At 41.9% G+C, this 25,847-nt stretch overlaps 1 long non-coding RNA gene across 1 annotated transcript in view; it reads left to right on the forward strand.

Annotated features, from left to right (window-relative positions):
* The window catches only part of LOC130836685 (uncharacterized), an 80,091-nt gene extending 54,244 nt beyond the window's left edge, over positions 1-25,847 (forward strand). Inside the window, exon 4 of the long non-coding RNA XR_009049211.1 lies at positions 24,790-25,847. This is a non-coding gene — a long non-coding RNA (uncharacterized LOC130836685). The remainder of the gene's footprint in view (positions 1-24,789) is intronic.

Raw genomic sequence — 25,847 nt, forward strand, 5'->3', positions numbered from 1 at the left:
CAGGTTAATCCCATAAACAATCAAAGGCCTCACATGACTGGGGGCAATGATCTTTGTTTGCCTCCTGGGTCCTGATTTGAGCTGGGTGTGGAGAGCAAAGCAGCCCTGGGGGAAGGAGACCTCTCTCAGAAGGATTAAGGGTCTGTGCCCCACCCGTGTTGGCCCCTCTGTGACTGTGCCTGTCTTAGGTTGTTCCTCCCTTGAGGAATCTTACCCGTCTTTGGCTAACCAGTCATCCTCCAGGGCCAAACACGGTGATATTAGGAAGGCTCTATGCATCACCCCTGTTGGCCCCTCTGCGGCTGTGCCTGTCTTAGGTTGTTCCTCCTCTGAGGAATCTTACCCGTCTTTGGCTAACCAGCCATCCCTCAGGACCAAACAGGGTGATATTAGTCTCCATGCCCTGCACCCTCAGCTCCTCCACTGCTCAAGCAGGACATTCTGAATCCCATCGCTCGGGCCACATACTTCAACATTTTCAATGTTTCAAAAAGGTTCCAGAATGTCTTCCCACAATCCGGGCAGAAGCCAGGGCCATAGATTGGGCCCACAAAGCCACTGAGTCCCATTAGGTGCCACCCAGTGTATTTCTGGTCGCTTGACCCAAGTTGGTTCATACCAACCACTGTCTTTAAGGGAAATGATACACTGGCATTTTTCATAAGACACCCAGCCTAATTTTCTAGTGTTATGAGACTGATTATCTTTAGTATAATTTAATTGTTCCCAGCATAGGTGGGCCTTTAAATTTAGATGATGATAGCCTGGTGTTAGCCATATAAATCCACTCCATGACTGGGGAAGGGTCCCTCCTAATAGTCAAGAGTTTACATTTTTTGATTGAAATTTGACTTGTTCTGATTGAGCTTGAGTAACCTCAAAGGAAAATTCATATTTATGGCCAGGGTTGGAATAAGTATGTTTGATTGACCAAGTGAAGGGGTCTCATCTAGTAATATCAGTAGTGGCTCAGACAGAACTATAATTTATTTCTTCTAAAATAAACTTTCTAAGGGGCATCCAGTTAGACCCTTGGAAGGGAGAAACCCACCATGGTAAACCAGAAGTACCAGATGCAGGCAATTGATTGCAAACCCAACAATTGGATTGATATCTAAAATTTGCAAAAGATTGTGCCCATGATAGAAAAACATTTGCTTTGCATGCAAGAGTCCAAGAAACCAAGAAAACATTATGAATAATCATACACGCCAGGTCCAGCATCTTGGGAGAGCTGTCTACTTCTGATGTTGTCTTCTTCTTGTCCTGGTGTTGGTGTTTTTTTCTTATTAGGGTGTCGCTTTAAGGTGAGTTTGAGGTCAGCAGATCTCTCTATAGACCAGTCTGGTGCAGGGGCCCTTTTTAGGTGGGAAATATGAATCCAAGAGTCAATTCCCTTCAGTTTTGCTGCACGTGAGCTAGTTAAAAGAACGTGATAAGGGCCCTTCCATCTAGATTGGAGGGAGTCTTTTAAATGATGTCTCTTTCAGTATACATAATCTCCTGGTTGTAAGTCATGGGGCATCTGGTCTTCATTTGAGGATAGATTACTGTGATAAGCCTCAGAAACAAGCTTAGAAGGTCCTGCTAATAATTTAATTATACCTTTGCAATAATGCAATATAGCTCCCTTTAGTAAATATAGGTTCATATAATCCTTCATCCAATCTCATTGGTCTCCCCGTAATAATCTTGAAGGGAGACAAATGATGTTTGCCAAGAGGAGTGGATCTGAGGTCGAGTAGAACCAATGGAAGGGCCTTAGGCCAGGGTATGGAATAAGCATCTGTAATTTTAGCCAATTGAGTTTTAATTGTTCCATTTGTTCTTTCTACTAACCCAGAAGACTGGGGATGAGGCGCACAACGGAAATGTTGCATAATCAGCCAAAATTTACAAATTTCCTTTACAACGTGTCCAGTAAAATGAGTTCCTCTTTCACTATGTAGTTCTGAGGGGATTCCCCAGATGGGACTCACTCTCTATAAACGCAACATCCCTACTGATTGTGCTGTGCCCCTTCTGCATGGGGATGCCTCAACCCAGTATGAAAACATACAGATCATAACAAGAGCATATTGATAACCTCGAGATGGAGGCATCTGTATAAAATCAATCTGCCATATTTTACAAGGACTTGCAGGTGATGGAAAACTTTGCTGACCACTATGTAATGGCTTTCCTGGGTTATATTTTGGACACGTATTGCATCCTGCATAGACCTTCTGAGCTATGATAAAGGAAGGTTTCCCCAAATATTGTTTACCCCACAGCACCATCTTATCTGGGTTCCAATGAGTTAGCCATGAATATATTGTAAAACAGGATATTGAGCTCCAAACAGAAGAATAGGCTTCCCGTTTGGGGCTATCCACAGCTCTCTGTTGGAGGTGAATCTTTTTCTTTGGTGCTGTTCTCTCAAACCTTAACAACATGTAAGTAAGGTTACTGGGAGGTTGAAAGGGAGAGACAGTAGTTAGTTGGTCGCTGATAATTTGCGAGCCTGCTGCCTTGGCCAGGTGATCAGCTAAAGAGTTTTCTTTTGTCTCTGTATTGTCAGCCTTTGAATGACCTGACACCTTAATAACAGCAATTGCACTTGGTAGCAGAATTGTATCTAATAGCTCAGCTACTTATTTTCTGTTTTTGATAGGCTGTCCTGAGGATGTTAGAAATGATCTTTGTTTCCAGAGCATACCAAAATCTTGTGTCACTCCAAAAGCATAGCTGCTGTCTGTGTAAATAACAGCAGATTTTCCTTTTGCCAACTGACAGACTCTTGTTAGTGCTGTTAATTCAACCTGTTGGGTGGAAGAGACATTAGGCAAGGGACCATTTTCAAGGAGAGACACTGGAGAAACAACAGCATAACCAGCCTGGTACTTTTCATGAGGTAAATATGAACCATCAGTGAATGATATAAAATCAGGATTATCCATTGGGCTTTCTTGAAGGTCAATCTTAGGAGATAAAAGATTGTCACTTAAAACAAATACAATTGTGCTTTTCATTATCTGATTTTTCTGGGAGCAAGTTTGTTATGACTGTGGGGACTTATGTTTGGTGAGAGCAAGACAATCGCCTAAAAGTTAATCAACTTGTACAACAATGCTGTGTGTGATGAGAGTTTAGTAAGGCTTCCACAGAGTGAAGAACAAAGACAGTGAGAGGGTGACAAACAACTATCTCCTCTGTGGTTTGACATATCATAGCTGTTTCAGTGATAGCTGGGAGACAAGGAGGAAGGCCCTTGACTACGTATCTAGCTGCTGGCTGTAATATCCTAGCTGCCGTGCTATTGGGTTAATACACCTAGTGCAGTAGGTGTATTCATGGACAAAGAGGAAAAAGGGTAAATCATAATTTGTTTTCTTTTTAACATAAATTTATTTATTCATTTATGGCTGTATTGGGCCTTTGTTGCTCTGCATGGCCCTTCTCTAGTTGCTGCGAGCGCGGGCTACTCTTCATTGGGGTGTATGGGCTTCTCAGTGCAGTGGCTTCTCTTGTTGTGGAGCACAGGTTCCAGGTGCGCAGCCTTCAGTAGTTGTGGCACATGGGCTCAATAGTTGTGGCTTGCAGGCTCTAGAGCACAGACTCAGTAGTTGTGGTGCATGGACTTAGTTGCTCCATGACATGTGGGATCTTCCCGGGCCAGGGATGGAACCCATGTCTCCTGCATTGGCTGGTGGATTCTTAACCACTGCACCATCAGAGAAGTCCTGAGTAAATCATAATTTGGATGCCCTAAGGCTAGGGCCTTTGGCAGGAGGCCCTTTAGGGTCTCCATGGCTTTAGAATGCTCTGTTTCCCAGCAAAGATGTTCAGTTTGGTCTTGTTTAAATAAATCATATAATGGTTGAACTACTAAAGAAAAATTCAGAATCCAGTTCCTGCAGTAGCCTGCAAGGCCTAAAAATCCTCTTAGTTGCCTTTTTTGTTCTTGGGGTAAAGAAGACCAAAATGCCCTTTACTCTGTCTAGATCAATTAAAAGCCCATCCTTGGATATCATATGTCCTAAATACTTTACATTAGCTTTACAAAATTGTGATTTATCTTTGGACACTTAATGTCCTTTTGAAGCTAAATTCTCAAGCAAGTATATGGTGTCTTGCTGCCCATTTATTAAGGAATTTGAACACAATAGCAAGTCATCTGCATATGTATCAAGACTATGAGGAAAAAGTAGATCATCTAAATCTGCTTTTAATATCTGAGAAAAGTAAGTGGGGCTTTCAGTGTAGCCCTGTGGCATCACAGTCCATGTATATTGTCATTCATTCCAAGTGAAGGCAAAAAGATACTGATCATCAGGGTGTGTAGGGATACTAAAGAATGCACTGCAGAGATCTATCCCAGAAAAGAAGTCACTAATTTTAGGGATATGGGACAGTAAAGTGTGGGGGTTAGGTACCACAGAATGACAAGGAATAATAATAGCACTGATAGATCTCAAATCTTGTATGAATCTCCAACCTTTGCCATTAGGTCTTCTCACTGGCCGAATGGGAGTGTTCCAAGGGCTAGTGCAAGGCACGGTGAGCCTTTTCTTAATGTAGGCTGATAGTGACCTCCGAGAGACAGCAGTGAGCCGTCCTGAAGAGAGATCTTAGTGCCCTGCCCAGGAATTGGACCTGGGTAGCCTGGATGAAAACAAGGAATCCTAGCCACAAGACCACCAAGGGCCAGAGGCTAGAAGCAAAGTGGCCCTAGCTTTTTCCCCCATTTGAAATAAAAAATTTTTCAAGGAGGCAAAAACTGTAAAAACAGGTAAAACGTTTATTATTAGAGACACAGCACAACGTATGGGACAGCACAAAGAGAAGCAGTTTGTTTATTTATGTCAGAAGCAGGGCAGAAATACACACCCAGAGAGGAGTGCAGACGTCCTGAATGAGGAGCACAGCAAAGAGGTGATTTAAATCATTTATATAGGACAGTCCTTCTGGGTCTTTGTTTACCTTTGACCAATTATCTTGTTTCTTTTTTCACTCCTGACTGGTCCCAGGACCCTCCCTAAGACGCGTGTACGACTTTTTGCTATGATGGGTCCCACTGTAGAGGCCTGTGGGTGCATGTCCACACTTATTATGGGGTGGGGGGCCCCTCTCTTTTTGACCCCCAAGGAGCCTTTCTGCACATGTGCAGACAGGGAAGTTTCCCTTGACCTCAGGACTGGGCACCTTATCTCTTTACTTCAGCAGAGCTCAGCTTCTGCCACTAGCTTTGTCCTTGCAGTGTCTGGGTGAGAACAAAGCTTCAATTTTACTCCACTTGACAAATACTGGCTGTCCAGCCCAGGAGTCCATCTCTCTCCTACCTAATAGCAAGGGTTTTATTCTCTCTATAGCTTCCTGCCTCAATGGATATTGACGAATATTGGGTGAGTGTTTATTTGGGTCTATGGTTAATTTGATAGGTGACGCAGAATGTATTCTCCCTATGTCAGTAGGATCAAGTGCCCATAGCTCTTTAGCCTAGCAATTTTTCCTGTTCTGCATCACCTTTATCATGGGCCACAAACATTATATAATGAAAGAAATCTGATTGATCTTTTAGGACTAAAATCTTTTCTCCCTTAGGAGTAAAAGAAATCTGGGCTTCATAAGTTTTTAACAAATCTCTACCTATCAGGTGAATTAGGGGCACTTTCTCCTAGGAGATAGGAATGTCTTCCTTTAAGTTCTCCTAAGTAAAATTCTAAAGGTAATGATTTAAAAGCCTTAGCAGGCGCATTGGAAATCCCCACCATTTGTACTGAAGTATTACTGTGAGGGAGGGAGCCTTTGATTTTGATAGGGTTTAAAACTGAAAAGATGGCTCCTGTATCTACTAGGGCTTTAATTGTTTCTCCTTGTGTATTCATTTCCATTTCCCCAAGGGCGCTAGAAAGGAGAAGGGGGAAGTCTCCCCATGTTCCCTTGGAGAAGCCCTATTCTTGTTTAACTTGAAATTCTGGTCTGAAATCTAGTCTGTTCTCGGCAAATTTTTTTCCCAATCTTTTCGGGTGACCCAGTTGATTACAGTAAAAGCAAATACTAGATTTCTTTGTCAGTCATGGATTGAACCGAGGCATGTTAACTACTGACTGACCTTGATTATTTAATTGGCACAATTGAAGGTTCATAATTTTTGTACAGGTCACTTTTTCTTTCTCTTTAATGGTTTTGAAAAGCTGGTCAGCCGACATGACAAGGGCATTTGTACATAATGCAGACCAACCTAAATCATGTCTTTTAATTAGAGTAGCCAATTCCTCATCCAAACCTTCTAAAACGGCAGAGTTGAGTAAAGGATCATTTTGGTGGTTAGAGAATGATTCAGGTGTCATGACTGAATATTGTTTAAAAGTTTTCTTGAACCTCTCATAGTAATCTGGAATTGATTCAACTGGTCTTTGTTTACACTGCTGAATCTTTGACCAACCTACTTCTTGTGGGAAAAGCTCTGGAATAAACTTGAGCTAATTCCTTGTAATTATCTTGATCCTGCTGGCTATGTAAATCAAAATACATTAAAGGGTCTTTCCATCCTGCTTTCTCTATCCATTACTTTGCTTTACTTTCAGAAACTAATAGCTGTATTAATTGATATAGATCTGAAAACCTAGGCTCATAAGTTTGAATTGTTAGCTCAAATTCCTTAGCAAATCCCAGTGGATCTTAACCAGAGCTTGGGAAATTCCTTAGCTAGAGCTCTAAGTTCTGTTTGGGTCCAGGGTGTATATGTAAGCACTGAGGATGGTTCATCTCTTCCTGTAATAGGTTTCTCCTTGAAGGGAGCTATGATTACTTCTGATTATTTTGACTTCATTTACTGGAGGAGGGTAAGCAACAGGAGGTAGGATTGATGGAAGAGAGAGAGAGAGATAGCCTCTGGGTTAGGCAGCTCAGATAAAGGAGGATATAAAGGAGGAGCAGAGGGAGAGACAGGGTTAATGCTAGTGGCCTTTTAAAATTCTGATATAATTTCAAGTAACCTTTTGTTGGTTTCCTGCAAAGAAGTTACTTTATCACTTCCTCTTTAGAAGTTTCTAAATACCAATTCAAATACACATTCCATTCAGTCTGTTTGATCTTATGGCTGGCTTTTTCTAGCTTGTTATGCAAAAAATATCAGTTTTGGAATGTCAGAAGAACCTCAATTTAGCCATTTTAGGTTGAGATCTCCTTTAGCATAATTTACCCAATCAAGTAGGTATTTGCAAGTATAATCTCCATATGTATTGTACGTGAATCTGGCTGGGCTGCTAGTTGGAGGCTGGCAATCTGTCATTCCTTTTTCTTTTGTTTTGAAAGTTTTGTTTCACATTCTGAGATCAGTTTGTTGAAATAAAATTATTAGTGATGATCGTGTGGTGGGCCACGGTGCTGCTTGAGAGCTTAACTCCTCTAGGTTTTGCCCCAGGGCTGCTTTAGCCCCCTCTTACGTGTCTTGGGTTCTCTCAGTGGCTTATAAGACCACAGGTGCTCAGAGGGCGGAACAGTCAGTTCTTATGTATGTCCCCAGTTGAGCAGGTTGTTAATTAAATGAGTGGGTTTCCCTGTAGGGACAGCTGCACAGCATGAGATCTTGCTTCCACCACTCCTGCAAGTTTCTCAGTCACTTGAGAAAGCCATTGCTGGCCAGGAGGAAAGAGTCCCTTCTTCAGAGCTCAGAAGCTCTCATAACATTTTGGTTTTTCATTTTGACAAACTCTATTAAGTTAGCCAATTCAAGGATAAAGGACAGGCCGGTCTTCCCCTAATAACTCAGTCTCACCTGACTCAGTGTTTAGCTGAGCAAAGTTATGCCAGTCTTTAAACTGAGGATAACCACTCAGTATCCCAAGTGAGTCTTCCCAGTGCCTTTTACACCGAGGATAGCCCACTCAAGCAAAATCTTCTCAGTGCCTTTCACTGATGATAACTCACTCATTGCCTAAACTGAGCAAAATCTTCCCAGCCCTTCAACTGAGGATAACCCAGGTGGCTCTTCTTGAAACTAAGTTTTAAGCATAACCTATTCCCCAGCCAAATAAAACTTAGGATTATCAACCAATAACAGGAGATCCTAAAATCAGGAGAATCTTGCCCAAATTTGTCTGGACTCACAAGGAGGCAGATGGGTGCAAGAGTCCTCTACTCTTACTAAGCCTCTGGATGCTTGTAGAGTTCAGGGAAAGGAGAGGAATCTGCTCTGGTCCCTTCATGGTCACCAAAACTTTCCACTGAAAAAATACACACAACCTAAAAGTGTAAAGTTGTGTTTTATTTGGTGGAAATTTTTAGGACTTAAGCCCAGGAGGCAGCATCTCAAGTAACCCCGAGAGAACTGATCCGAATAGGTCAGGGGGGTGGGGGGGTGGGGGGAGCCAGGTTATATAGAAGTTTTGCAACAAAGAGCAGGTAGTCTGAACATCAAAAGATTATTATAAATTAAAGAAAACCAGATATCCCAAGTTAAGGAATTTAGCACTTTTCTAGGTAAGGGAAGATGCAAGAGTCTGGGCTCACTGAAATCGTTCCTTTGCTATGCACTTCAGCTATCTGGGGCCAGTATTCTCTGCTTTCTCTTCCTGAGTCTCCTCAGGGCTCACCATGTGGAGTGATAGCTGCAGCGTGATAGCTGCTAGATGGCAGGTATTCTTCCCTTCCTGAGTTCCCTCAGGGTTCCCCAACTCACCATCTGTGGTGGCTGCATTTGTTGATGATTGTGACATCCTTTATTTATTGATATGGTAGGAAATACTCTATTTCTCAACTGAAAGAAATTGCACAGTCTAAAAGTTGAGAATTACATTTTAATTAGTGGCCTTATTGAGGATAATAGCCTGGAAACAGCCTCTCAGGTATCTCTGAGGGAGAAACTGTTCCAAAGTGGTAAGGGAGGAGTCAGGATAAATAGGGATTTTTTGCAGGAAGAAAAATGTGTAATCATACATCAAAAGATTACTGCTAATCACAAAAAACCCCAGACATTTCAAGTTAGTGATTTTAGTGCTTTCCTATTGTCCACTAAAAAAAAAAGCACAATGTGAGAATTGTGAGTTAAGTTTTATTTGGGGCAAAATGAGGAGTATAGCCCAGGAGACAGTCTCTCAGATAGCTCTGAGAAACTGCTCAAAAGTATTATATATGATTTATTTATTATTAATTTTATTTATTTATTTATTTTTTTTTGGGGGGTACACCATGTTCAATCATCTGTTTTTATACACATATCCCTGTATTCCCTCCCTCCCTCGACTCCCCCCCACCCTCCCTCAAGTCCCCCCCACCCTCCCCGTCCCAGTCCTCTAGGGCATCTTGCATCCTCGAGTTGAACTCCCTTTGTTATACAACAACTTTATATACGATTTTAGTGAAGGGGGTATGTACAGGCAAGCACACATTTTGGCAGAGGCTTGCTTCTAGTCATGAGGAGCAGATGTCACCATTAATGATCTTAGTACTTTTCTAGACATGAGGAGATGCAATAACTGGGCTCATAAAATGTTCTCCTGGGAATTCCCTGGTTGGGGAACTAAGATCCCCCAAGCCATGTGGCATGGCTAAAAAGAGGAAAAAATAAAAATAAAAAAGGAAAAAAATCTTCTCCTGATAATACTATCTATAGGCCTGTTCTGCCAGTTTTTCCCAGAACACAGAGTGCCTCACTCCTGAACTCCTTTCAGGGTGTGTTGAAGGTCAGTAGCTGCAGAGGCTAGTGACTTAATCTTGTAGAGGCAGATGGCAAGTGCCAATTTTTATTTGGCACTATGTACTGGAAGGAGATGATGCAAGAGTTTGGGCATTACTTTGATATGCATCTTAATTATCTACAACCAGTATCCTGTTTTTCTCCATCCTGAATTCCACTCAGGGTGTAGCTGCAGTGGCTGATGGCTTTAAGGCCCCAACATCCTTTGTTTACTGAAATCGCAGGTGGCACTCTTTGTCCACACCCTCATATATGAAGAAGAGGGTATTGATTCAGACCAGGTCTCCCAAGTTCGGTGGCTCCAGCACATTTAGGAACCCTCTGAGATTGTGTGAAATGTTGAGTGTGTGTTTCTTTGGGTTGATGGTAGCTGTGGGCTGGGAATGTTGCTTAAAGATTTTAAAAAATTCTTTAATAAAGTCCATTTGACCAAGGAAAGGTAAGTGACAAGGGGCTTAGAAGGGCACTCACCGAAATCCTTTCAAATGAAACAATTCTGAGATTCCACTGCCAAAGGAGAGAAGAAAAAAGAGAGGACAAAAGTGGGAGAAGAAGCAGGTAAGGACAGAGAGACAAAGACTGAGCAGAGAGAGAAAGAGAGTTATGGGGAAGGCAGGTTCTGTGACAGAGCCCCTCAAGATGGGCAGAGGTGAAAACCCATTCTTAATATCAAGCCCCTTGCACCCTGCCTACGTTTTCAGTCCAAACCCAAGTGGAGACCTCAGTGGGTAAAAACCAGCCCCAGGACCGAGGTCTGGGCACGATCATTCAGGATTGGCCCAGTTGGAACCACACTGTCCAAAGAAGACAAAAGCCAAACTGATCATGCATCATCAGTTACCAGGCAGATTACTCCTATTAACTTTGCATTAGTGAAGTGTAAACACCTCACCAGTTTTCGTATTGGGTGGGTCCTAACAGTTTGGAAAAAAGACAGTGTAATTCAGGTTTGTTAATTTACTTATTTACATGAATACTCATTAGGTCAGCGGGCCAGTTTGTCTGCCAAGTAAGTGAGCAAGAAATTAACTATTACATATTTAAAGCCATTACACATTTTTGCTCTGATACAACAGTCTGACACCTCAGCTGTCACAGAACTTAGCTTCTACTCCTGACATACACTTGATTCTGGAGTATTTGTTTTTATTCTTTATGTGAGAAAAAAATACCTATAATACTGGAAATGGAATAGGAATGGAGAAATGGGGGGCAGTTATCCAGACATACAGGGAAGCACAGGGAAGCATGGATTCTCCCCAATCCATCTTCACCTCTTCACTCCTTCTGTCATTTCTTCCTCTACCCACAGCTCTGATCATTTCTGGTTTGAGAAGGACAGCAGCACAGTGCCAGGAACAGCCTAGACAGGAGGTTGGGTGGTGGTTCTGGAGAGGGGAGGGACAGTGAGCCTGGTCTCTCCAGGTGCTTGCCTGCCCTGTGCTGCAACCCCAGATGCCCCCCTCTTCTGCTTTCTTCTCTTGCCCTTCCTCTCACTCTCCACCCCAGGCTGTAGAGAGGCTTCCACAGGCCTGGTATGTCACCAGGCAGGGATATCTCAGCTCCTTCCCAGGGATGGCCTCCACTGATGTTCACTTCTGTGAGTCTCATGTCTGGAGGCTCCTCCTAGGCCATGTCCCAGTGTGCTCTGCATCTTGGGTCAACTCTTCCCTGTCCAGTAGTCATCCAAGCACTGATTTCCTGAGGAAAACTTGGGCAAAGAATGTCACCTGCCATTTCAGTAAACAAAGAATGTTGCAGCTGCCAAGTCATCAGCCTCTGCAGCCAATCTGGATGGTGCACACAGAGGGGAACGAAGGATGAAGATAAACAGGATACTGGGCCTAGATGGCTAAGGTATATATCAAAGGATTAATTTAGTCAGTCCAGACCCTTGCATCTTCCCATACTTAGAAAAGAGCTAAATTCGTTAACCTGAGATATCTGATTTTCCTTAATTAGCAGTAATCTTTTCATGTTCAGACTGCCTGTTTTGTTCCCCCACCCCACCCCAAACTTCTATATATATCCTGGCTCCTTCCTTACCTCTTCAGAATAGTCCCTCAGAAATAAGAGGCTGTATCCCAGGCTGAAAACCTCAGTAATGCCCCAAATAAAATATAATTCTCAACTTAGGTTGTGCATATTTTTTTTAGTTGACAGAAGTAGGTGAGAGCTCAGCACCTGAAAATGGTTTCTTTTGCACCTCAGTGAGAGTGCATGTGTATGTGGGGGTGGTCACCTGTGCTGATAAGGAACTGGATCTGGCTCAGTGGAAATGGGGTTAGGGTGAGGCAGAGACTGAAGGGGCTGTACCCCGGAGCCCTATCCACACTCCCATGAGCTGGAAAATTAGGGGCTTGATTAGGAGAAACCTCTTCTAGAGACAGACTCTGTTTTCTGATTTCTGGCCCCAATTAAGCTGGGGCCATACACACCAGGTTAAAGGAAGAGCAGGGAATCAGGGCTGGCTGCTCAAATATACCTGTGCATTTGCAATGTGGTACACATCCAACATCATTCATTGCAGCTTCACCGTAGATGAAACATATGCAAAGTCCATCCATGGTGACTGGCTATGTATGTGATGATACATCCATATATGTAGAATATTATGCAGCGTGAAGGAATGAGAATGCTCTCTATGTACTGATATGGAAAGATCTGTACAAAAGATTGTTTAGTGAAAATGGATGTCTATTATTGCTACTTCTTCCAGAGGAAAGTAAGAATTCACATTATTTCCTTGTATATGCATAAGGAAACTATAGAAATTATATCTACAAGAAATTAAGATGACATGTAAAGAAGACATGTAAAATATAAATAAATAAGTAAATAAATAAATACAAATTTAAAAAAGATGTGAAAGACTTACATAAAGAAGATATTCACAGGTCAGACCTTCACTATTGTAGCTGTTAGTTCTTCTCAATCATTCTGTGGGTTCAATTCAATCTCAATCAAAGCCCCAGAAGGATGGATGGGTGGATGGATGGATAGATTTATTTATTATTTAAAATTTATAAATAGAGGTGAAATTCACATAGCTTAAAAATTGCCATGTTTAATGACTGATCTGGTGGCATTCAGTACATTCACAGTGTTGTACAATCTGTGTGTAATTCCAAATATTTTATGGGCAATGAAAATTTTAAAATTTTCCAAAACATTTTCAGCACCTGTAAACGAAACCCTGTACTCATTAAGCAGTCGCTCCTAATTCCTGCCCCCCACCCCCCCTCCCCGACACTGGTCACCACCTATGTTGGCTTCCTATGGCTTCTGTAACAGAGTACCACAACTTGGTCAGCTTATAAAAGCAGAAATTGATCCTCTCACAGTCCTGAAGTCCAAGAGTCTAAAATCAATGTGTTGGCAGGGCCCTGATCCTTCTAAGGCTCTAGGGGAGAATTGTTTTGTCAACAGAAGAAAAATGCACGAACTAAAAGTTGAGAGTTATGTTTTATTCAGCGAACAAAACTGAGGGCTTATTCTTCCTTTGACATGCACCTCAGCTATCTGGGGCCAGTATCCTGTGCTTTCTCATCTGGAGTCTCCTCAAGATGCATCCCTGGGGGTGGCTGCAGTGTGATGGCAGGTTTCTAGCTAAACCGAAATTCAATAGTCCTATGTTATCAAACTTTAGGGTTTAATTTTTCATGCCTTCAAAAGCTTGTATGAGGTATTCAACAAGCCCAGATTTTGCTCTGGGTGCACAAGTTAAACCCAGAGCAAAATCACTACTATTATTTTTATTAGCCCCTGAATATTAGTTCCCAGTTTTTACCTTATTGTGTGGCTCACGTAACCCTATTTGTTTCTTTAGTATGTTTAGTTAATATTTCCTGAGGGGCATATCTATATGCTTTGTCTTATAATACCACGCATGGGAAGTATTTCCCAGTAAAACATGTCTACTCCACAATATAATTAAGCAAAAGAGTTGTAACCATCTTATATAAAGCCCATTTAAATATACCAATTTTTATACAATTTCATTTCAATTCTATCAACTTTAATACCTGTAAATTTAGTTTCCATTAGAACTCAATCAACACGTCTTGTTCTTAGAAGGAGTCCTAGAAGCTTTTCTTATTTTCATGTTAGTCAACCTAATTAACGTTAATTACTTTAAGACCCATCGAGGTGAAGTGGAAACCATTATAAGGCTTCCCAAACTGGTTTTTCTTGTTTGATTTAAATTAAGGGAGTTCTGGGGCTTCCCTGGGAGCACAATGGTTAAGACTCTGCCTGCCAATGCAGGGAACACAGGTGCGATCCCGGGTCTGGGAAGATCCTGCATGCCATGGAGCAGCTAAGCTCGTGAGCCACAACTAATGAACCTGTCCTCCACAACTACTGAAGCCCATGCGCCTAGAGCCCAAGCTCCACAACAAGAGAAGCCACAGCAATAAGAAGCCCGAGCAACACAACAAAGAGTAGCCCCTGCTCTCCGCAACTAGAGAAAGCCCACACGCAGCAATGAAGACCCAACAAAGCCAATAAATTAATTAAAAAATAAATTAAGGGAGTTCTTAGATTAACCATTATGTATATATTTAATACATCATATATATTATTACATTTATATTTTCTACCTTTTAATTTGATTTTTTAGAGGTATGAATAAAGCTGTTTATAATGAGAGTTCTCTAAAAATTTACCAATGTTCTCCAATACAGAGTTGCTCCAATTCAAAGAATTCATCATCTGGCCATTAATGAGAAATATATATTCATAGTGATTCAAATCAATAAGATGCAAGAGACTTTTCCATAAGACAGTGGAGAGGATGCAACCTAAATAAAATCCAGAAAGTTTACTCCCCCAAATAGTATGGCAGAGGTCAAGTTTTCAAAACACACATATATACAAATAGACACATGCACATGCAGAATGCATTAAGAAGATGTGGTAGGACATTCACATTTCAAAGACACAAGAAGTTACATGCAAGTTCCCCCTAGCAGGCCACTGTTAAAAGTCAGAATTTTGAAAATATGTTTTGATTAAGCTGGTTTTTTTTAACTTAATTGAATACACAATAAGAGTCTCCTTGTTTTCAGGATGAGATTTCCTTTAATTTTCCTTTAATTTTCAATTAAGTAGATACTTGGAAATATGAACTCCCAATGTACATGAATCTGGCTGGAGTGTTAATTGGAGGTTGGTTTTCTGATGCCCCTCGTTTTTGTTTGAGAGAATCTATTTCCCATTTTAAAGTTGAATTTGTTGGGGATAAAATGTACTAGTGCACTTTAATCCTGACAAATTCTTGCTATGGTAGCCAATTTGAGGAATGATGTCAGGTGAACCTCTTACCTAACCATTCAGCCCAGACCACTCAGTATCCTTTTAACTGAGCAACTCCCAGTGTTTTGTCAACTGTGCTCCTCTAATATATTTTGACTGGGGGGGTCACTCCCAATATCTTTCAACTGGGAAGCCAAGTACCTGTTAGACAGACGCTGCCAAATAAAACTCAGGATCATCAATCAGGAGAGACTCACCCAGATTTGTCTGGATTCTCCAAGGAGGTGGATGGGCACAAGAGGTCTCTGCTGGTACCAAGGCTCTGGTTCCTCATAGAGTTCATGCAAAGGAGAGAAGTCTGCTCTGGGTCCCTTCATATGGTCCCCAAATGTGTTAACTTGGAAAAAAATGCACAACCTAAAAGTCGACAGTTATGCTTTATTTACCAGACAAAACTGAGGACATAAGTCTGAGAAGCAGCCTTTCAGGTATTTCTAAGGGATTGCTCTGAAGAGGTAAGGGAGGAGCCAGGATATACATGCATTTTTGCAACAAAGACCAGGTAGTTGGAACATCAAGAGATTACTGTTAAAGTAAACTAGCTGTCCCAAGTAAATGAATTTAGTGCCTTTGTAGATGGGAAGATGCAAGAGTCTGGGCTCACTGAAATCATTCCTTTGATATGCACCTCACTTATCTGGGGCAAAGTATCCTTTGCTTTCTCATCCTGAGTCTCCTCATAATGCATCATTGCAGGTGGCTGCAGTGTGATGGCTTGATGGCTGCAACATCCTTTGTTTAGTTACGTGGCAGGCAACATTTTTTCATTGACATTTTCTTGCCTCTTCCAGCTTCTGGTAGCCACAGGCATTCCTTGATTTGTGATAGCCCCACTTTCTTCTTTTTTTTCTTTCTATTTTCATTTTAGCCTCACTCCCATCTCTGCATACCTCCTTCCTCAGGTGGCTTCCTTCCCTTTGTGTCTCTTCTTCACTTCTTCTTCTTTTGTATTGTAATTTCTAGAGGAACAAACCTCTGATATGTATTTTCTTTTTTAAAAAATATTTATTTATTTATTTATTTGGCTGCACTGGGTCTTAGTTGTATCACATGCAATCTTCGTTGCGGTGTGCGGGGTTATCATTGAAGTGTGCAGGATCTTTAGTTGTGGCATGTGGGATCTTTAGTTGAGGCATGTGGGCTTTTAGTTGTGGCATGTGGGATGTAGTTCCCTGACCAGGGATTGAACCCAGGCCCTGTGCAATGGGAGCAAGGAGTCTAAACCACTGGACCACCAGGGAAGTTCCTCTTCTTCCTTTCTTTCTTTCTTTTTTTTTTTTAGTATTTGTAAAAAATTTATTTATTTATTTATTTATTTATTGGCTGCGTTAGTCTTCGTTGCTGCACATGGGCTTTCTCTACTTGTGGTGAGTGGGGTCTACTTTTCATTGTGGTGCGCAGGCTCCTCATTGTGGTGGCTTCTCTTGTTGCAGAGCACAGGCTCTAGGTGTGCAGGCTTCAGTAGTTGCAACACACGGGCTCAATAGTTGTGGCACACAGGCTTAGTTGCTCCGCGGCATGTGGGATCTTCCTGGGGCAGGGATTGAACTGTGTCCCCTGCATTGGCAGGTGGATTCTTAACCACTGTGCCACCTAGGAAGTCCCCTCTTCTTCTCTTCTTAAGGACACTAGTCATTGAATTAGAGCCTACCTGAATTCAGTACATCTGCAAAGACTGTATCTCCACATAAGGTCATATTCATGGACATTGGAGGTTAGAATTTCAGCATATCTTTTTGGGGATGCAATTCAACCCATAATGCCACCAATCTGCATTCTGTCTCTGTAGATTGACCTGTTCTGAATGTGAGATTTGGTTTTTCAGTGCAGGTTGCCATGCTAATAAAATTCACATGGATGTGCAAAAAGCCCAGAATAGGCAGGACAATTCTTGGGTTTCCAAGCCTGGGTTCTCTGTCTACCTTCTAGGAATCAAGAACCCACTCCATTTTGCCAGCTGCATATGGGTGAAGAAGAGGACCTGGGAGAGGAGAAGTGCAAGGAGGTCAAAGCCCATGGAACCTCTCCAAGGGCCAGGGAGGGTGCCTTCCTGTGTAGGTAGGTTGCAGACCTGGAGGACAGGATGGCAACTGAGATTATGGGAAGAGCTGCAGAGGTGTGACTGAAAACAGATTCTAGGGCTATGGAATGGGAGGAGACACAGCCAGTCTGCTGCTGTTCATTGTGCTGTTTGTCATCCTGGGGTCCCTATTTCCAGAGCCAGGAGGCCCTTATTATATGGCAGGATGATTCTGCCAGGTCTGCCTCTTCCCTCTCCCTCCTGCCCCTCCTCCTTCTGCAAAGCAGTCACCTAGATTGCAGGGATTGGGGGCCAGCTGGGAGAGGCCTGTATGGAGAGATTTGGAGCAATTACTTGTTGACTTCCTTACTGAACAAATTCACAGTCAGGGTGGCGGGGCCCGCACTCTAAAGGAGCCTGACTTGCTTCTCATGATCCAGTTTCCCACGGAGCTGAGAGACTGTCCAAAGTCCTGTGAATCGAGGATCTACATCTATCAGACCAGATCCCTGGGCAGACCTGCAGTAACAGTGTTTCCTTTTTATTGTTCACATACTTTAAATGCATGTTATTTTGTGTTTTGACTTAAAGAAGTTTTCAAACAAATAGAAGCATAAATACCTTGTACACAGTAAGTGCTTTTAAAAAACTCAGCTATGCTTATGGACTTTTCTCCCTGAGGGTAGATATGGGCAAACAACTGTAATAGAGAGTTCCTTCACTTTCCCCTGGCTTCTGCTTGCTGGACTTGTGTCAACCCGGTTTCCGAAGAAAACAGAGCCTGAGGCAACCATTTGCTGGCACTTTGACATAAACCTTCAGTGAGGGCTTCCACCTTTTTATCTTCTATCAGCAGATGACTAGAAACACCCCTTGAGTATTTCACCCCTACAAGGGTGGTTCTCAAACTTGGGTTTGTAGAGGAACCCCACAGAGGGCAAGGGCTCCTCAACACTGTTTGCTGGGCCCACCCCCACATCTCTGATTCAGGAGGTCTGCAGTGGGACCTAAAATTTGCATTTCTAACAAGTCCTCAGGGGATGGACACTGATGCTGCTGGTTGGGGACAATGCTCTGAGAATCACTGTAGCACCCTCCCACCCATCCTACATTCGACCACAGCAAACTGTCACCTGCTCTGCAAAGCTTTGGGCCCCTCCAGCTTCGAGGCCCCAGCACCTTGATAAAGTCTTATCTGTGATTCCCTCCTGCCAGCGACGTGAATAAATGCAGCGTTTCCTTTCTCTGGTTGGTAGTTTTACTTTGGAAACTAAAATGTGGAGAGTCCAAGTCAAAATCTTGTGCAGTGATTGGGCCTGTGAGCAGCTGGCCACCTCGGTGCAGAGCTGTTTATGAGGAAATGCAAATGTTTCTGTTTTGTGTCTTTTAGAAGCTTGTGGGCACAAGCGAGGAGTAGGTCTCATGCTTCCTAGGAGTGGGAAGGAGAGGGGGACTTTGGTGTGGTGGCTGGATATAATGCAAGCCTCTCACAGCCCCTGTCTCCTCCTGTCCTGCTGACTCCCAGCACTTGGGGGACGGGGTGAGTTGGTGACCACGGGGGAAAGACAAGTGATCCTGCCCAAGGCCCCTTCTTCTGGGTTTTGGACCGTTGGCACAAAGGCCACCGCTGCTGGTCTCCTGTGTGATCCTCCTTCCTTTCCTCTTCCTCTTGGTCCTGTGGGGCCTCATGCTCTCCATGTTCCCAACCTCCCACTTAGCCAGAGCACAGACTTTCTCAGGGGGTTCTTGTTGCTCCAAAAAGGATGCCGACCATCCAAGGGTGCAGAGGCCACATGCAGTTAGTGCCTCGGTGGGGACCAGAACTGCAGTTCTTGTCTCCTTGTCACATTCCTGACCCTTTGTTTCCCTCCACAGGGGCTCCTCCCTCAACACCCACTTATCCCATATGTTAACCCTGGGAAATCTCCAGGGAGGAAACTGTGAGTAAGAGATAAAGGACGAATCAAGGAGAGGAAGAGCTGAGGATGTGGGAGATGTGAGATCAGAGGAGCACTTTATAGTCCAAATCTGCCCTTGCCTTGGAAGGGGCCTAGGGTAACAGAGTGGGTGGTCAGTGGGAATGTCCATTCTGAGAATGCTGAAGGAAAGGCCATGTGCCCAGGCTCTTGGTTTCAAGTCTGTTCTGCACGGAAGTTGACAATCCCACTGGCCACCTCACAGAGAAGTCTTCCCAGCTCATAGTAGGGGTTTGGATGCAGCCATCACTAGGCTTCACAGCCCCAGAGAACCTTCTTCCTTTTCAACTTTTAAGCTGATCTTTTTTCTCCCTTTTACGACTGTTACTGAATTAGGACATATGGGCCAACCCCTGCCCTCCTTCACTTGGGCCATAGACCAGCTGAGGCCTCCCGTCTCAGCAGTGAATGTACTTTTTCCATTTGAGTTTGCACAGCCAAAAGCAAAACCAAAGCTGAGATTGAAGTAGCACAAGATTTATTTAATAACCAGAGAATGGAACATTGGGAAGTTAGCTCACAAATCAGCTTCTCGCCTTAGTGGCAAAGGGGGGATTTGCTCTTAAGGAGTAGGGCCAATGAGGGGAGGGGTGAGACTAATGATAGAGAAGCATAGGAATTGGTTTTCTGGCAAAAAGGCAGGGCTTTCCTGGAAATGGAGTGCTACCCCTTTTCTGTTCTTTTTTTAGTCTGTGACTTGGAGGTCAGATTTATCATCATATTGGTTTCAGCTGGTTCTATCTGGTTTTCTTTCTCTCTTCCTATAGCTTGTTTGTGTCCAGACACTATGACTTAAAGATATATGTTCCTTCTTGTTCAACAGAGGTATTGGTGGGTTTTTAGCAAGGATCTGTGGCAACTCTGGTAACAAAATCAATTAACTTTTTTTGGGCTGAATTGGCACTGCTGTCCAGATCATGGGAAAGCATTTGTTTTGCGCACAGCACACCCGTTGTTTTTAAAACTAGCTCACTAGTGAATCAAGTCCCATTCCCGTCCCATCCCTTCATTCTGCCCCTCTCCCACACAATGGCACTTGTCTCCTTTGATACAAATTGTTCAATTCATTTGTATCTTTGAAAATTGTGTGCTGTGTTTTTATTTTAAATTTACACAACTAGTGCTATTCTTTGGAGCAGTTTCTTTCTTACTTTTTCCTCACAGCAGTGTGTCCAATTTGCCATGTGGACAGACAACTACATGATAACCCACTGCAGGTTCTTGTTGCTTCCTACGCACATCTCATCCCTCACCCATCACCTGGGCTGCCTCCCAGTCTCTGCTACCAACTCAGCAGCAATGCACATCTTGGGCCATGTTCCTGCCTGTGCCTGTTTGAGAATTTTTGGCACTGACGACTTTGCCTGATTGCTTTCTGGAAAGGCTGTCCCACCTGCCCATGGGCCAGCAGAATGAAGTTCTTGCTTTTCTCTATCTCCCCCCAACACTTGACCCTCCTCTGCGTTCTCATCTTTGACAGGCATGGACGGGTGTCCCACTTTTCCCTTAGTTTTCATTCTTGCTAAGAACACTTGATTTTGAGCCTCCTTTCACTTATCTGTGTGCTGTTCCAGTTTCTCTTTCTATGAATTGCCTTTTCACAGTCTTCATTTTTCCCTAGTGCTCCCTGTCCATTTCTTCTCAGGTTGTAGAAGTTGTCAATGATATATTCTGGCCATTGACAGTCGTTGTAAATGTATTGTTCTATCTGTCCTTTTCTGTTGTGTATGTGGTGGCCACCACTGAAGAGAAAACTTCAGTTTTGATGTCATCAAAGCTAACAATTTGCTTCTTAGGTTTTGCTTTAGGATTTTTTTGGATAAAATCCATCTATTCTTTTATAAGACTTTTTATTTTGAGATACTTGTAGATTCACATACATTTTTTATTTATTGTAGTAAAATATGTGTAACGTCATATGGACCATCTTTTTAAAAATTGAGGTATAATTGACTGACAATATTATATTACTTTCAGGTGTACAACAAAACGATTCAGTATTTTTATACATTGTAAAATTCTTACCATGATAAGTCTATTTACCTTCTTTCATCATACAAAGTTATTACGACTGAATATATTCCCTATGCTTTACGTTACACCCCTGTGACTTATTTATTTTAAAGGTGAAAGTTGTATCTCTTAATTTCCCTCACCCATTTCACTTGTTCCTCTAACCCCCTCACTCTTGCAACTATGAGTCTGTTCTCTGTATCTATGTGGCTGTTTTTCTTTTGTTATGTGTATTCATTTGTTTTGTTTTTTAGATTCCACATATAAGTGGAATCATATGGTATTTGGTTTCTCTCTCTAACTTATTTTCACTTTGCATAATATCCTTTAGTCCATTCATGTTGTCACAAATGGCAAGATTTCACTACATTTTTTATATCACATATTTTTTTATCCGTTCACCTATCAGTGGATACTTAGTGTGCTTCCATATTTTGGTGAATGTAAATAATGCTGCAATAAACATAGCAGTGCATATATCTTTTCAAATTACTGTTTTCATTTTCTTTGGAAAAATACCCAGAAGTAGAATTGCTGGATGTGGTAGTTCTATATTTAATATTTTGAGGAACTTCCAAACTGTTTTGCATAGTGGCTGCACCAATTTGCATTTTGACCCACAGTATACAAGGGTTCCCTTTTCTCCACATCCTCACCAGTACTTTTTATTTGTCGTGTTTTAGATAAGAGCCATTCTGACAGGTATGACGTACTATCTCATTGTGGTTTTGATTGGCATTTCCCTGATGACTACTGATGTGGAGTATGTTTTCATTGGCCATTTGTATGTCTTCTTTGGAAAATGTCTATTTAGGTCCTCTGCCCATTTTTAATTGGATTGTTTGTTTTTTTTGATGTTGAGGTGCATATTTTGGATATTAACCTTTTATCAGATATCTGGTTTGCTAATATTTTATCCCATTCAGTAGGCTGCCTTTTTGTTTGGTTGATAGTTTCCTTCACTGTGCCACAGCATTTTAGTTTGATGTAGTCCCATTTGTTAATTTTTTTCTTTTGTTTCCCTTCTGTGAAAAAACATATCCCCCTCAAATTTCTGTGATCAATGCCAAAGAGCTTACTGCCTATGTTTTCTTCTAGAATTTTTATGGTTTCAGGTCTTACATTTAAATCTTTAATACATTTTGAGTTTATTTCTGTATGTGATGTGAGAAAGTAGTTCAGTCTGATTCTTTTGTGTATAGTTGTCCAGATTTCCAAACATCATTGATTGAAGAGACTTTTCCCCATTGTACATTCTTGCCTCCTTTGTCATAGATTAATTGATGATATAAACATAGGTTCATTTCTGGGCTTTGTATTCTTTTCCATTGATCTATGTATCTGTTGTGACAGTACACTGCTGTTTTGATTACTGTAGCTGTATAGTATAGTTTGAAATCAAAGAATGTGATATCTCCAGGTTTGTTCTTTTCTCTCAAAGGTGTTTTGTCTATTTTGGGTCTTTGTGCTTCCATATGAATTTTAGAATTATTGGTCCTAGTTCTGTGAGAAATGACATAGGTATTTTGATAGGGATTGCTTTGAATCTGCAGATTACCTTGAGGAGTATAGTTATTTTAACAATAATTGTTTGGCCAATCCATGAGCATGGTGTATCTTCCCATTTGTTTGTGTTGTCTTCAATTTCTTTCATCAATGTCTTAAAGTTTTCCAAGTATATGTCTTTTACCACCTTGGCTTTATTTATTCCTAGCAGATATAAATGGGATTGTTTTCTTAATTTCTCATTTGGATAGTTTGTTGTTAGTGTATAGGACAGAACAGATTTCTGAATATTAATTTTGTATCCTGCTACTTGATTGAATTCATTTATAAGTTCTTATAGATTTTTGGTGATGTCTTTGGGATTTTCTGTATATAATATCATGTCATCTCAAAACACTGACAGTTTTACTTCTTCCTTTCCAATTTGTATTCCTTTTTGTTTGATTACTGTAGCTAGGACTTCCAATACTAAGCTACATAAAAGTGACAATTGTGGGTATCTTTGTTTTGCTTCTGATCTTAGAGGAATTGCTTTCAGCTTTTCCCCATTGAGTATGATATTGGCTGTAGGTTCATCATATGCAGCTTTTATTATGTTGTAGTGTGTTCCATCCATATTCTCTTTGTTGAGAATTTTTATCATAAATGGATGTTGACTTCTGTCAAAAGTTTTTTCTGCATTTATTGAGAACATGTGATATTTACTCTTCAGTTTGATAGTGATGGGTTGATTTTCAGATAATGAACCATGCTTGCATTTCTGGGATAAATCCCAATTTATTATCGTGTATGATTCTTTTAACATATTATTGAATTCAGTGTGCTAATATTTTGTTGAGGATTTTTGCATCTATGTTCATCAGTTATTTTGGCCTGTACCTTTCTTTTTTCGCAGAGTCTTTGTCTCATTTTGGTATTAGGGTCACGCTGGTCTCGTAGAATAAGTTTGGAAGCATTCCTTCATGTTCAATTTTTTTGGGAACAGTTTGAGAAGGGTAGGTATTAACTCTTCTTTAAATGTTTGGTAGAATTCACACATGAAGCTGCATGGTTCTGGACTTTTGTTTGTTGGGAGTTTTTTGATTACTGATTCAGTTTCAATACTATTAATCAATCTGTTTATATTTTCTATTTCTCCTGATACATTTTTGGGAGATTGCACATTTCTAGGGTTTTATCCATTGCTTCTGGGTTGTTCATTTTATTGGTGTATAATTGTTCATAGTAATAGCTGATTCTTTGTATCTCTGTGATGTCCTTTTCTTATTGTGTGGGCCCATCCCCGTCCAGAAGTTGATTGATAATTTCCCCCTGCCATTCACTGCCTGTTGCACATCCGTCTGGATGAAGTGATTAGGAAGAGCTCTCTGCTGACCCCTGGGGCTTCCCATATTCTCTGATTACTGGTTTTCCACTGAATGTGGGCAGGAGGGAAAGAGGAGAGATTTTGGGGGGGGGGGGTGATAGGAAGAAGAATTTCTATTATATAGTGTACTATACATTAATGGAGTAACTTATGCATGCTTTCTTATTGGGTTGTAAGACTCTTTGGAGGCTGTACTGTGATTACTCCTTTCCCAGATAGAACACCAGTCTCTGAGGGGCCTGTCAGTGTTGGAGCTGGGTACCACGGTTGTGAGATGATAAAAAATATATATTGTTCTCCTGGCACAGAACTCCTGAAATCCTTGTAACTTCCTAAGTGATAAGAACACTAGGAGCAACCCTTGTTCTAATATTTGTCTTCGACCCCAATCCTGACACAGAACTCCTGTATACTTTGGAATTTTCTGGGTGATAGCAGTGTGTTTTCTTCCATTTAGGCCACTCTGGGTGGGCTCCTTGATGTCTGGATGGGGGCTGGTCACCAGAAAGACAAAACCATGATTAGAAGATTGGAATGTTCAGACCCATCCCCCAGAGAGGGGAGAGGGGTTGGAAATAGACTTAATATTGATTATGCCCACATTATGAAACCTTCATAAAAATCCCCAAATTATATGGTTCAGAGAGCTTTCAGGTCAGTAAACACATCCAAACTGTAGAGCTCCTGCTAGGAATCTGCACATCATCTCGACCCTACAACACCAGCCTTCTCCCTGCCTTGGCCACCTGCAGCTGTGGGTGATGGCAGCTGAAGAGCTTCCAGGGTTCTAATGTGGAAACCTCCCAGGCTACGTTCCTGCCAAGGACACTCTTCTCTCATGTTACCCTAGTTGCTCTGTTTCCTCTTTCAACTTCTCTGACCTCATGTCCTGTTCATGTTTACGTTACAGAGGCTTGCAGAATAACATAAGCTTGGAAGGCAACCAGAAGAAACATCAGATGGGCACGACATGAGGGACCATCTGGAATGACCTCTATTGACTGTGGATATGTGCAGACATCAAACATTTATGGAGCACCTACTGTGTGCCAGACATTGAGCACAGCAAATTGCCACTATGGTAACTGCAGTGAGATCAGCCCTGGACAGAGTATAGCTGTGCCATAGAGAGATGGTCTCACTTCTTAGCATAGAATTCCAGATCCCCTTTCATTATTTTCCCTAGGGAGATTTTAAGTGAGTCTTTATGATTGATCCCACATTTTCTCAAATGAAAGTCACTGAGGTTAAGGTTGAGGTTGTCCAGGGCTAGGAGTATGGAAATATCTGGGGTCCTTGCTTTGGGCAGGTGGGTCAGGACTGCTTACAGCAACTCCACCATCAGGCCAGCTGCCAAGGCCATCTTTTCTGTGAAAAACGTCTTTCTCAATGACAGCTTTACTGTAACTTACCATAGTATCAAGAAGTAATTTTGCAAACAGGAGATTTTTCTAAATAAAGGCCGATAGGAAGGCATCCCCCAGTGACTGAGCCAAGACTCTTAATATATTTCAACAGTTTTCCCACTAAGAACTCATCATCCTTCTCAACAATGTTTGCCTTGGATTTCTCCACTGACATAATGTTTGCCTTGAATTTCTCCACTGACACTTGGAAACCAATGGCCGTGATTTCCAGGGATGTGTCATCTAGCCCAAAGTAAGTCCCATAGAGGGTTAAGTCTCTTTCAGTGTCTCCACATTATTTTCACTGGTCAAGCTCACAAAAGGGATGGTGGCCAATGCTTCAGTGTTCAGGGCCTCCAGCCAGATCTTCTGCTTCAGAGAATCCCTCTTTTTGTCAGTGGGAGCTTCAGTAATACGGGGTAGGCATTGCATGAAGATGTGCTGCATGTTGGCTGGGAGCTCCCATGGTAGAGTGGTCTCCAGATTTGGGAAATTATAGTCAGACATATGAATAATGAAGACTAAGAAGGCCTGAGGGTCCCTCACACCGGCCTCCAGAAGT

The sequence above is a fragment of the Hippopotamus amphibius genome, chromosome 15, assembly GCF_030028045.1.
Source record: "Hippopotamus amphibius kiboko isolate mHipAmp2 chromosome 15, mHipAmp2.hap2, whole genome shotgun sequence".
Taxonomy (NCBI): domain Eukaryota; kingdom Metazoa; phylum Chordata; class Mammalia; order Artiodactyla; family Hippopotamidae; genus Hippopotamus; species Hippopotamus amphibius.